We start from the raw sequence: 11,936 nt of genomic DNA, 5'->3' as shown, positions 1-11,936 counted from the left end.
CAATTATTTCACTGTGAGTATCAGCAGGCTTTTGAGGACTATGTTGCTCATTTTTATGTTTGTACAAAAATCGGTGTAGGCACAGCGACGATGTAAAAAAGTGGATCATGTGGAACAATGCAGCTCTAAAGCATTTTCAGGATTTTGCACATTCGCTACTCCCGAACAAATTGTTCCTGCGGAAAAACCGTAACAGTTATCCACAAAATTCCTTTTTTGTGAGTGCCAGAAGGGTTGGGACATTCATATGTGAAAGTCTCATGCCTGTACATCAAACGGTTTAGGAGTAGCGACGATGCGAAAACGTGTGATGTTTTGGATTTTCAGACGTCATTTTTCAAAACCGCTCCATAGGAAATGAATAGGGGAGGTTTCGGGTTTGTGTCGCTCTGAGGTGATTTGCGAAAAATCTATAAATGCTACACCAATGAGGGTTACATTTCCTGATTCCAGACAAAAATTCCTACGTTTTGATGTATAATTCATGTGGATAGGTTGAAAATTGAGCGAGTGAGAAGAAGTTGTTCGGAGAAGAAGAATTTGTTGAATTTCTAGAGTGCGCACTCTATAACTGCCTCCTTGACGACCATAGCAACGCATGTTATTTGCTGAATTTCTTGAAAAGCCAAAATTATTTTAAGGAGGTACTATATGAAAATGGTAAAAGATATGAAAAAGCTGAAATAGACCATAATAGCTGAAAGATATCACTACATTTTAAAAGTTGAATGGTGTTTCTAGCTGAAAGTAGGCTGAAGCAGTAAGCTGTCAAAAAGCAGCTGAAATGAGCGGAATTTTAGTGAATTACATTAATTTCCTATGGGAGAAAAAAAGCTGAAAATTTGCAGAAAAAGCTGAATATTTTAAAAAGTTGAAGAGTTAAAAGTACAAAAAGACATAGCCATCCATTCCAGAAGAAGCTGAATAGTTTAAAAGTTGAATGGTTGAAATGGGAGAAAAATTGTAGGAGGAGAAGCGAAGCAAAGTTTAAACAGTAAAAACGCATTTGGAAGAATAAACAGGAATAATAATAATAATAAAGAATAAAGAGAAACAGGATCTCAAGAACTGTGAATGCCTACTGCATTCACAGTAATAAAGAGAAACAGGATCTCAAGAACTGTGAATGCCTACTGCATTCACAGTAATAATAATAATAAAGAATAAAGAGAAACAGGATCTCAAGAACTGTGAATGCCTACTGCATTCACAGTAACTAGAAAAATTTGCATTTCCTGCGAAAATGCGCTGTGAATGCAGATAGCTGAATGATTGAGCAAAAGATGCAGAAGATCTTTGAAGAAGAGAAAAATTAGCTGAAAAGCATTGAAGAAGTTGAAAAAATTGAAGAAGTTAAAAAAGTTGAACAATTTGAAAGAGTTGAAGAATTTGAACATGAAAGAACAATAGCTGAATGATTAGAAGAAGAAAAAACTGAGGGAAAGGCACCAAACATTTCCTAACTCATTCTAAACACTGAATCGTTTAACAAAGCAGAAGTAGAATTTCAAACTTGAATATACTGTAGCCATATGTGGGCCTGCATTTCTAGGGAGTATAAGGGGTTTCGCCCCCATTGAAAAGCATTGGATGTTTGACACCTCCTAACTTGGAGATGCTTTATGTGACGAGGCCCAAACTTATTGTGGAGCATTCTGTATAAAGGAGGTACAGACTCTGTAAAGCAGAAGTTTGTCCGAGCTTCCTAGAGCTACTTCCGATTAGCAACATGCTAACCGTTAGCCGCTAACATGGTTGTGTTCAGTATCCCCGGGTGATTGTACTCTGTCAGTTTGGTCCAAACCCTGTACTGGGAAGTGCCTCAAAAAGGGGTGCCAATACTTAATGTCACCAAAGGTCACCAAAGTTCATGGGTCAGATTGGCCTCCTTTAGCAACTAAGCCTCACCACATCTGGGCCCAGAACTCAACATTTGACCAAAATGGCGTGTAGCGCCATTTCCCACAGGTGGGTGGTGCTGTATTGGCCAATTGGGTCGTGTCTGGGCATCATGCCAGGTCCTGTTGGAAGCAAAGGCCCAATAGGAAAGCATGTGAAATCCAAAATTCGACAGAAAAGTGACACATAGCTGAAAGTCACTTGAAAATTTGAAAATGTCAAGAGGAAGTGACTGTGTGAATTTCAGATTCCTACATTAATCACAGCATCTGTGGTGAGCATCGAAAGTTGCCATTCTATCTCAATGCGGTACCGCGCACGTGACGTGACCGTCTCAAGAGCAACGCCCCTTTTGCCGCTTAGGTAGGGCATACAGGAGAAAACGCATACAGGAGAGAACGCACGGATAACAGATATGACCGACTTTACAGCCGTTAAACTTTCCCAAGAGGATGTCCCAGGCACACGGATTACTGGTTGCACTGTCGAAGAACACACCAACCTTCAGCTCAAACGATAGCTTGAGGTTCGAGGGCTTAAAAAGACTGGAAAACTGGCCGAGTTGATGAAGGGTAAGCTTTGTTTTTTTTTTCCTGCGCGGCGATCATGGCAGCGTCGGCCGTTTTTTTTTTTTGTTGTTGTTGTTTGCAATCACCGTCCAGGAATGGGTATATGTTTAATGTTTGTCTCATTTGAAATGTTTTTGAGTAAGCCTGGTAGCAGGCTATCATGTTAGCGCCTGCTACCATGATAGCCTATATGCGATCATGGTAGCAGGCGCTACTTTATTAACATGTCGGCCACCAAAATACTCTTACCTTGACTTGATGTCGCTGGAATTGGGTCAGGATGTTCTTCGGTTGGGCCCTTTCCTCCAACAAAATGCTTGCTACATATGTACTTGAATTTGGTAACTTTTTCCGGGTTGAACTGTTGTGTAGGCCGACCGCCCCGGTGTTCCAAGCACACACATTTCTCCTTGGCAGTCTTGAAGAAAACATCCTTCATATGCGGCCGATCAGCGTAACTCGAGTCGCTGTTGCACGTTCCATAGCAACAATGTTTAAAAACCATAGTCTTAGATTTGGAAAAAGCAGTCGTTTACCGAGTAAAACCTAGGCTAACGCACGTCTCTTACAGCGAAACAACAGTGAGTTTGCCCCACTGCGTAGCACGTGATGTGACGTCATCGTGACGTTGTGTTTCTAAAAATAGCTCGCGCGCGGTACCACATTGATCCTGTCCCTCTGGCCCTCAGAGTTCCGTCGTCATGGAAACTCACTCACACACCTGCAGTGCAGAGACTTTGCTCACAATAAGTCCCATTGGATTATAATGGAGAACTTTGCCCCGAACAACGCTTCATATCTCCTGATCCCTAAATGGTAGAGACGTAATTTTTTCTGCGTTTAGTTCGTAACGGATAGGGGAAGAAGAAAAGCTATCGTTTTTTGCTGGAAAAAGTTTAATAAAGGCGTAAAAAATTATGATCTAAAGGGGGTTTTTAAGGAATTTCCAAAATCCTCTAAAAACAGTCCCGAACAAATCGCTCTAGCTGAAAAAGTATAAGAGATATCAAAACAATTATTTCACTGTGAGTATCAGCAGGCTTTTGAGGACTATGTTGCTCATTTTAATGTTTGTACAAAAATCGGTGTAGACACAGCGACGATGTAAAAAAGTGGATCATTTGGGGTGATGGAGGTCCAAAGAGTCTTCAGGATTTTGCAAATTCGCTACTCACGAACAAATTGTTCCTGCGGAAAAACCGTAACAGTTATCCACAAAATTCCTTTTTTGTGAGTGCCAGAAGGGTTGGGACATTCATATGTGAAAGTCTCATGCCTGTACATCAAACAGTTTAGGAGTAGCGACGATGCGAAAACGTGTGATGTTTTGGATTTTCAGACGTCATTTTTCAAAACCGCTCCATAGGAAATGAATGGGGGAGGTTTCGGGTTTGTGTCGCTCTGAGGTGATTTGCGAAAAATCTATAAATGCTATACCAATGAGGGTTACATTTCCTGATTCCAGACAAAAATTCCTACGTTTTGATGTATAATTTATGTGGATAGGTTGAAAATTGAGCGAGTGAGAAGAAGTTGTTCGGAGAAGAAGAATTTGTTGAATTTCTAGAGTGCGCACTCTATAACTGCCTCCTTGACGACCATAGCAACGCATGTTATTTGCTGAATTTCTTGAAAAGCCAAAATTATTTTAAGGAGGTACTATATGAAAATGGTAAAAGATATGAAAAAGCTGAAATAGACCATAATAGCTGAAAGATATCACTATATTTTAAAAGTTGAATGTCGTTTCTAGCTGAAAGTAGGCTGAAGCAGTAAGCTGTCAAAAAGCAGCTGAAACGAGCGGAATTTTAGTGAATTACATTCATTTCCTATGGGAGAAAAAAAGCTGAAAATTTGCAGAAAAAGCTGAATATTTTAAAAAGTTGAAGAGTTAAAAGTACAAAAAGACATAGCCATCCATTCCAGAAGAAGCTGAATAGTTTAAAAGTTGAATGGTTGAAATGGGAGAAGAATTGTAGGAGGAGAAGCGAAGCAAAGTTTAAACAGTAAAAACGCATTTGGAAGAATAAACAGGAACTAGAAAAATTTGCATTTCCTGCGAAAATGCACTGTGAATGCAGATAGCTGAATGATTAAGCAAAAGATGCAGAAGATCTTTGAAGAAGAGAAAAAATAGCTGAAAAGCATTGAAGAAGTTGAAAAAGTTGAAGTTGAAAAAGTTGAAGAATTTGAAAGAGTTGAAGAATTTGAACATGAAAGAACAATAGCTGAATGATTAGAAGAAGAAAAAACCGAGGGAAAGGCACCAAACATTTCCTAACTCATTCTAAACACTGAATCGTTTAACAAAGCATAAGTAGAATTTCAAACTTGAATATACTGTTGCCATATGTGGGCCTGCATTTCTAGGGAGTATAAGGGGTTTCGCCCCCATTGAAAAGCATTGGATGTTTGACACCTCCTAACTTGGAGATGCTTTATGTGACGAGGCCCAAACTTATTGTGGAGCATTCTGTATAAAGGAGGTACAGACTCTGTAAAGCAGAAGTTTGTCCGAGCTTCCTAGAGCTACTTCCAATTAGCAACATGCTAACCATTAGCCGCTAACATGGTTGTGCTCAGGATGACCGGGTGATTGTACTCTGTCAGTTTGGTCCAAATCCTGTACTGGGAAGTGCCTCAAATAGGGGTGCCAATACTTAATGTCGCCAAACGTCACCAAAGTTCATGGGTCAGATTGGCCTCCTTTAGCAACTCAGCCTCACCACATCTGGGCCCAGAACTCAATATTTGACCAAAATGGTCAGTAGCGCCATTTCCCACATGTGGGTGGTGCTGTATTGGCCAATTGGGTCGTGTCTGGGCATCATGCCAGGTCCTGTTGAAAGCAAAGGCCCAATAGGAAAGCATGTGAAATCCAAAATTGGACAGAAAAATGACACATAGCTGAAAGTCACTTGAAAATTTTAAAATGTCAAGAGGAAGTGACTGTGCAAATTTCAGATTCTTACATTAATCACAGCAACTGCGGTGAGCGTCGAAAGTTGCCATTGTATCTCAATTGATCCTCTCCCTCTGGCCCTCAGAGTTCCGTCGTCATGGAAACTCACTGACACACCTGCAGCGGCCAGTCTACCCAAGTGCAGAGACTTTGCTCACAATTAGTCCCATTGGATTATAATGGAGAACTTTGCCCCGAACAACGCTTCATATCTCCTGATCCCTAAATGGTAGAGACGTAATTTTTTCTGCGTTTAGTTCGTAACGGATAGGGGAAGAAGAAAAGCTATCGTTTTTTGCTGGAAAAAGTTTAATAAAGGCGTAAAAAATTATGATCTAAAGGTGGTTTTTAAGGAATTTCCAAAATCCTCTAAAAACAGTCCCGAACAAATCGCTCTAGCTGAAAAAGTATAAGAGATATCAAAACAATTATTTCACTGTGAGTATCAGCAGGCTTTTGAGGACTATGTTGCTCATTTTTATGTTTGTACAAAAATCGGTGTAGGCACAGCGACGATGTAAAAAAGTGGATCATGTGGAAAAATGCAGCTCTAAAGCATTTTCAGGATTTTGCACATCCGCTACTCCCGAACAAATTGTTCCTGCGGAAAAACCGTAACAGTTATCCACAAAATTCCTTTTTTGTGAGTGCCAGAAGGGTTGGGACATTCATATGTGAAAGTCTCATGCCTGTACATCAAACGGTTTAGGAGTAGCGACGATGTGAAAACGTGTGATGTTTTGGATTTTCAGACGTCATTTTTCAAAACCGCTCCATAGGAAATGAATGGGGGAGGTTTCGGGTTTGTGTCGCTCTGAGGTGATTTGCGAAAAATCTATAAATGCTACACCAATGAGGGTTACATTTCCTGAATTCAGACAAAAATTCCTACGTTTTGATGTATAATTTATGTGGATAGGTTGAAAATTGAGCGAGTGAGAAGAAGTTGTTCGGAGATGAAGAATTTGTTGAATTTCTAGAGTGCGCACTCTATAACTGCCTCCTTGACGACCATAGCAACGCATGTTATTTGCTGAATTTCTTGAAAAGCTAAAATGATTTTAAGGAGGTACTATATTAAAATGGTAAAAGATATGAAAAAGCTGAAATATATCATAATAGCTGAAAGATATCACTACATTTTAAAAGTTGAATGACGTTTCTAGCTGAAAGTAGGCTGAAGCAGTAATCTGTCAAAAAGCAGCTGAAATGAGCGGAATTTTAGTGAATTACATTCATTTCCAATGGGTGAAAAAAAGCTGAAAATTTGCAGAAAAAGCTGAATATTTTAAAAAGTTGAAGAGTTAAAAGTACAAAAAGACATAGCCATCCATTCCAGAAGAAGCTGAATAGTTTAAAAGTTAAATGGTTGAAATCGGAGAAAAATTGTAGGAGGAGAAGTGAAGCAAAGTTTAAACAGTAAAAACGCATTTGGAAGAATAAACAGGAACTAGAAAAATTTGCATTTCCTGCGAAAATGCACTGTGAATGCAGATAGCTGAATGATTAAGCAAAAGATGCAGAAGATCTTTGAAGAAGAGAAAAAATAGCTGAAAAGCATTGAAGAAGTTGAAAAAGTTGAAGAATTTGAAAGAGTTGAAGAATTTGAACAATAGCTGAATTATTAGAAGAAGAAAAAACTGAGGGAAAGGCACCAAACATTTCCTAACTCATTCTAAACACTGAATCGTTTAACAAAGCAGAAGTAGAATTTCAAACTTGAATATACTGTAGCCATATGTGGGCCTGCATTTCTAGGGAGTATAAGGGGTTTCGCCCCCATTGAAAAGCATTGGATGTTTGACACCTCCTAACTTGGAGATGCTTTACGTGACACGTGCCCAAACTTATTGTGGAGCATTCTGTATAAAGGAGGTAGAGACTCTGTAAAGCAGAAGTTTGTCAGAGCTTTCTAGAGCTACTTCCAATTAGCAACATGCTAACCATTAGCCGCTAACATGGTTGTGCTCAGGATCACCGAGTGATTGTACTCTGTCAGTTTGGTCCAAATCCTGTACTGGGAAGTGCCTCAAATAGGGGTGCCAATACTTAATGTTGCCAAACGTCACCAAAGTTCATGGGTCAGATTGGCCTCCTTTAGCAACTCAGCCTCACCACATCTGGGCCCAGAACTCAACATTTGACCAAAATGATGTGTAGTGCCATTTCCCACAGATGGGTGGTGCTGTATTGGCCAATTGGGTCGTGTCTGGGCATCATGCCAGGTCCTGTTGGAAGCAAAGGCCCAATAGGAAAGCATGTGAAATCCCAAATGGGACAGAAAAGTGACACATGGCTGAAAGTCACATGAAAATTTTAAAATGTTAAGAGGAAGTGACTGTGCGAATTTCAGATTCCTACATTAATCACAGCCGCTGCAGCGGGCGTCGAAAGTTGCCATTGTATCCCAATGAAGGTTCTCCCTCTGGCCCTCAGAGTTCCGTCGTCATGGAAACTCACTCACACAGCTGCAGCGGGCCAGTCTACTCAAGTGCAGACACTTTGTTCACAATAAGTCCCATTGGGTTATAATGGAGAACTTTGCCTCGCACAACGCTCCATATCTCCTGATCCCTAAATGGTAGAGACTTAATTTTTTCTGCGTTTAGTTCGTAACGGATAGGGGAAGAAGAAAAGCTATCGTTTTTTGCTGGAAAAAGTTTAATAAAGGCGTAAAAAATTATGATCTAAAGGAAATTTTTAAGAAATTTCCAAAATCCTCTAAAAACGGTCCCGAACAAATCGCTCTAGCTGAAAAAGTATAACAGATATCAAATTAATTCTTTCACTGTGAGTATCAGCAGGCTTTTGAGGACTATGTTGCTCATTTTTATGTTTGTACAAAAATCGGCGTAGGCACAGCAACGATGTAAAAAAGTGGATCATGTGGAAAAATGCAGCTCTAAAGCATTTTCAGGATTTTGTACATTCGCTACTCCCGAACAAATTGTTCCTGCGGAAAAACCGTAACAGTTATCCACAAAATTCCTTTTTTGTGAGTGCCAGAAGGGTTCGGACATTCATATGTGAAAGTCTCATGCCTGTACATCAAACGGTTTAGGAGTAGCGACGATGTAAAAACGTGTGATGTTTTGGATTTTCAGACGTCATTTTTCAAAACCGCTCCATAGGAAATGAATGGGGGAGGTTTCGGGTTTGTGTCGCTCTGAGGTGATTTGCGAAAAATCTATAAATGCTACACCAATGAGGGTTACATTTCCTGAATCCAGACAAAAATTCCTACGTTTTGATGTATAATTTATGTGGATAGGTTGAAAATTGAGCGAGTGAGAAGAAGTTGTTCGGAGAAGAAGAATTTGTTGAATTTCTAGAGTGCGCACTCTATAACTGCCTCCTTGACGACCATAGCAACGCATGTTATTTGCTGAATTTCTTGAAAAGCCAAAATTATTTTAAGGAGGTACTATATGAAAATGGTAAAAGATATGAAAAAGCTGAAGTAGACCATAATAGCTGAAAGATATCACTACATTTTAAAAGTTGAATGGCGTTTCTAGCTGAAAGTAGGCTGAAGCAGTAAGCTGTCAAAAAGCAGCTGAAATGAGCGGAATTTTAGTGAATTACATTCATTTCCTATGGGAGAAAAAAAGCAGAAAATTTGCAGAAAAAGCTGAATATTTTAAAAAGTTGAAGAGTTAAAAGTACAAAAAGACATAGCCATCGATTCCAGAAGAAGCTGAATAGTTTAAAAGTTGAATGGTTGAAATCGGAGAAAAATTGTAGGAGGAGAAGCGAATCAAACTTTAAACAGTAAAAACGCATTAGGAAGAATAAACACTAAGAAGAAGAATAAAGAATAAAGAGAAACAGGATCTCAAGAACTGTGAATGCCTACTGCATTCACAGTAATAATAATAATAATAATAATAATAAAGAATAAAGAGAAACAGGATCTCAAGAACTGTGAATGCCTACTGCATTCACAGTAACTAGAAAAATTTGCATTTCCTGCGAAAATGCACTGTGAATGCAGATAGCTGAATGATTAAGCAAAAGATGCAGAAGATCTTTGAAGAAGAGAAAAAATAGCTGAAAAGCATTGAAGAAGTTGAAAAAGTTGAAGAATTTGAAAGAGTTGAAGAATTTGAACATGAAAGAACAATAGCTGAATTATTAGAAGAAGAAAAAACTGAGGGAAAGGCACCAAACATTTCCTAACTCATTCTAAACATTGAATCGTTTAACAAAGCAGAAGTAGAATTTCAAACTTGAATATACTGTTGCCATATGTGGGCCTGCATTTCTAGGGAGTATAAGGGGTTTCGCCCCCATTGAAAAGCATTGGATGTTTGACACCTCCTAACTTTGAGATGCTTTACGTGACGAGGCCCAAACTTATTGTGGAGCATTCTGTATAAAGGAGGTACAGACTCTGTAAAGCAGAAGTTTGTCCGAGCTTCCTAGAGCTACTTCCAATTAGCAACATGCTAACCATTAGCCGCTAACATGGTTGTGCTCAGGATCACCGGGTGATTGTACTCTGTCAGTTTGCTCCAAATCCTGTACTGGGAAGTGCCTCAAATAGGGGTGCCAATACTTAATGTCGCCAAACGTCACCAAAGTTCATGGGTCAGATTGTCCTCCTTTAGCAACTCAGCCTCACCACATCTGGGCCAAGAACTCAACATTTGACCAAAATGGTCAGTAGCGCCATTTCCCACAGGTGGGTGGTGCTGTATTGGCCAATTGGGTCGTGTCTGGGCATCATGCCAGGTCCTGTTGGAAGCAAAGGCCCAATAGGAAAGCATGTGAAATCCAAAATAGGATAAAAAAATGACACATAGCTGAAAGTCACTTGAAAATTTTAAAATGTCAAGAGGAAGTGACTGTGCGAATTTCAGATTCCTACATTAATCACAGCAACTGCGGTGAGCGTCGAAAGTTGCCATTCTATCTCAATTGATCCTCTCCCTCTGGCCCTCAGAGTTCCGTCGTCATGGAAACTCACTGACACACCTGCAGCGGCCAGTCTACCAAAGTGCAGAGACTTTGCTCACAATAAGTCCCATTGGATTATAATGGAGAACTTTGCCCCGAACAACGCTTCATATCTCCTGATCCCTAAATGGTAGAGACGTAATTTTTTCTGCGTTTAGTTCGTAACGGATAGGGGAAGAAGAAAAGCTATCGTTTTTTGCTGGAAAAAGTTTAATAAAGGCGTAAAAAATTATGATCTAAAGGGTTTTTTTAAGGAATTTGCAAAATCCTCTAAAAACAGTCCCGAACAAATCGCTGTAGGTGAAAAAGTATAAGAGATATCAAAACAATTATTTCACTGTGAGTATCTGCAGGCTTTTGAGGACTATGTTGCTCATTTTTATGTTTGAACAAAAATCGGTGTAGGCACAGCGACGATGTAAAAAAGTGGATCATTTGGGGTGATGGAGGTCCAAAGCGTCTTCAGGATTTTGCTAATTCGCTACTCCCGAACAAATTGTTCCTGCGGAAAAACCGTAACAGTTATCCACAAAATTCCTTTTTTGTGAGTGCCAGAAGGGTTGGGACATTCATATGTGAAAGTCTCATGCCTGTACATCAAACGGTTTAGGAGTAGCGATGATGCGAAAACGTGTGATGTTTTGGATTTTCAGACGTCATTTTTCAAAACCGCTCCATAGGAAATGAATGGGGGAGGTTTCGGGTTTGTGTCGCTCTGAGGTGATTTGCGAAAAATCTCTAAATGCTACACCAATGAGGGTTACATTTCCTGATTCCAGACAAAAATTCCTACGTTTTGATGTATAATTTATGTGGATAGGTTGAAAATTGAGCGAGTGAGAAGAAGTTGTTCGGAGATGAAGAATTTATTGAATTTCTAGAGTGCGCACTCTATAACTGCCTCCTTGACGACCATAGCAACGCATGTTATTTGCTGAATTTCTTGAAAAGCCGAAATTATTTTAAGGAGGTTCTATATGAAAATGGTAAAAGATATGAAAAAGCTGAAATAGACCATAATAGCTGAAAGATATCACTACATATTAAAAGTTGAATGGCGTTTCTAGCTGAAAGTAGGCTGAAGCAGTAAGCTGTCAAAAAGCAGCTGAAATGAGCGGAATTTTAGTGAATTACATTCATTTCCTATGGGAGAAAAAAAAAGCTGAAAATGTGCAGAAAAAGCTGAATATTTTAAAAAGTTGAAAAGATATAAGTACAAAAAGATATAGCCATCGATTCCAGAAGAAGCTGAATAGTTTAAAAGTTGAATGGTTGAAATCGGAGAAAAACTGTAGGAGGAGAAGCGTATCAAACTTTAAACAGTAAAAAGGCGGAAGAGGATCTCAAGAACTGTGAATGCCTACTGCATTCACAGTAATAACTAGAAAAATTTGCATTTCCTGCGAAAATGCACTGTGAATGCAGATAGCTGAATGATTAAGCAAAAGATGCAGAAGATCTTTGAAGAAGAGAAAAAATAGCTGAAAAGCATTGAAGAAGTTGAAAAAGTTGAAGAATTTGAAAGAGTTGAAGAATTTGAACATGAA

The sequence above is a fragment of the Fundulus heteroclitus genome, chromosome 7, assembly GCF_011125445.2.
Source record: "Fundulus heteroclitus isolate FHET01 chromosome 7, MU-UCD_Fhet_4.1, whole genome shotgun sequence".
NCBI classification, from domain to species: Eukaryota; Metazoa; Chordata; class Actinopteri; order Cyprinodontiformes; family Fundulidae; genus Fundulus; species Fundulus heteroclitus.
This window is presented reverse-complemented; position numbering follows the sequence as displayed.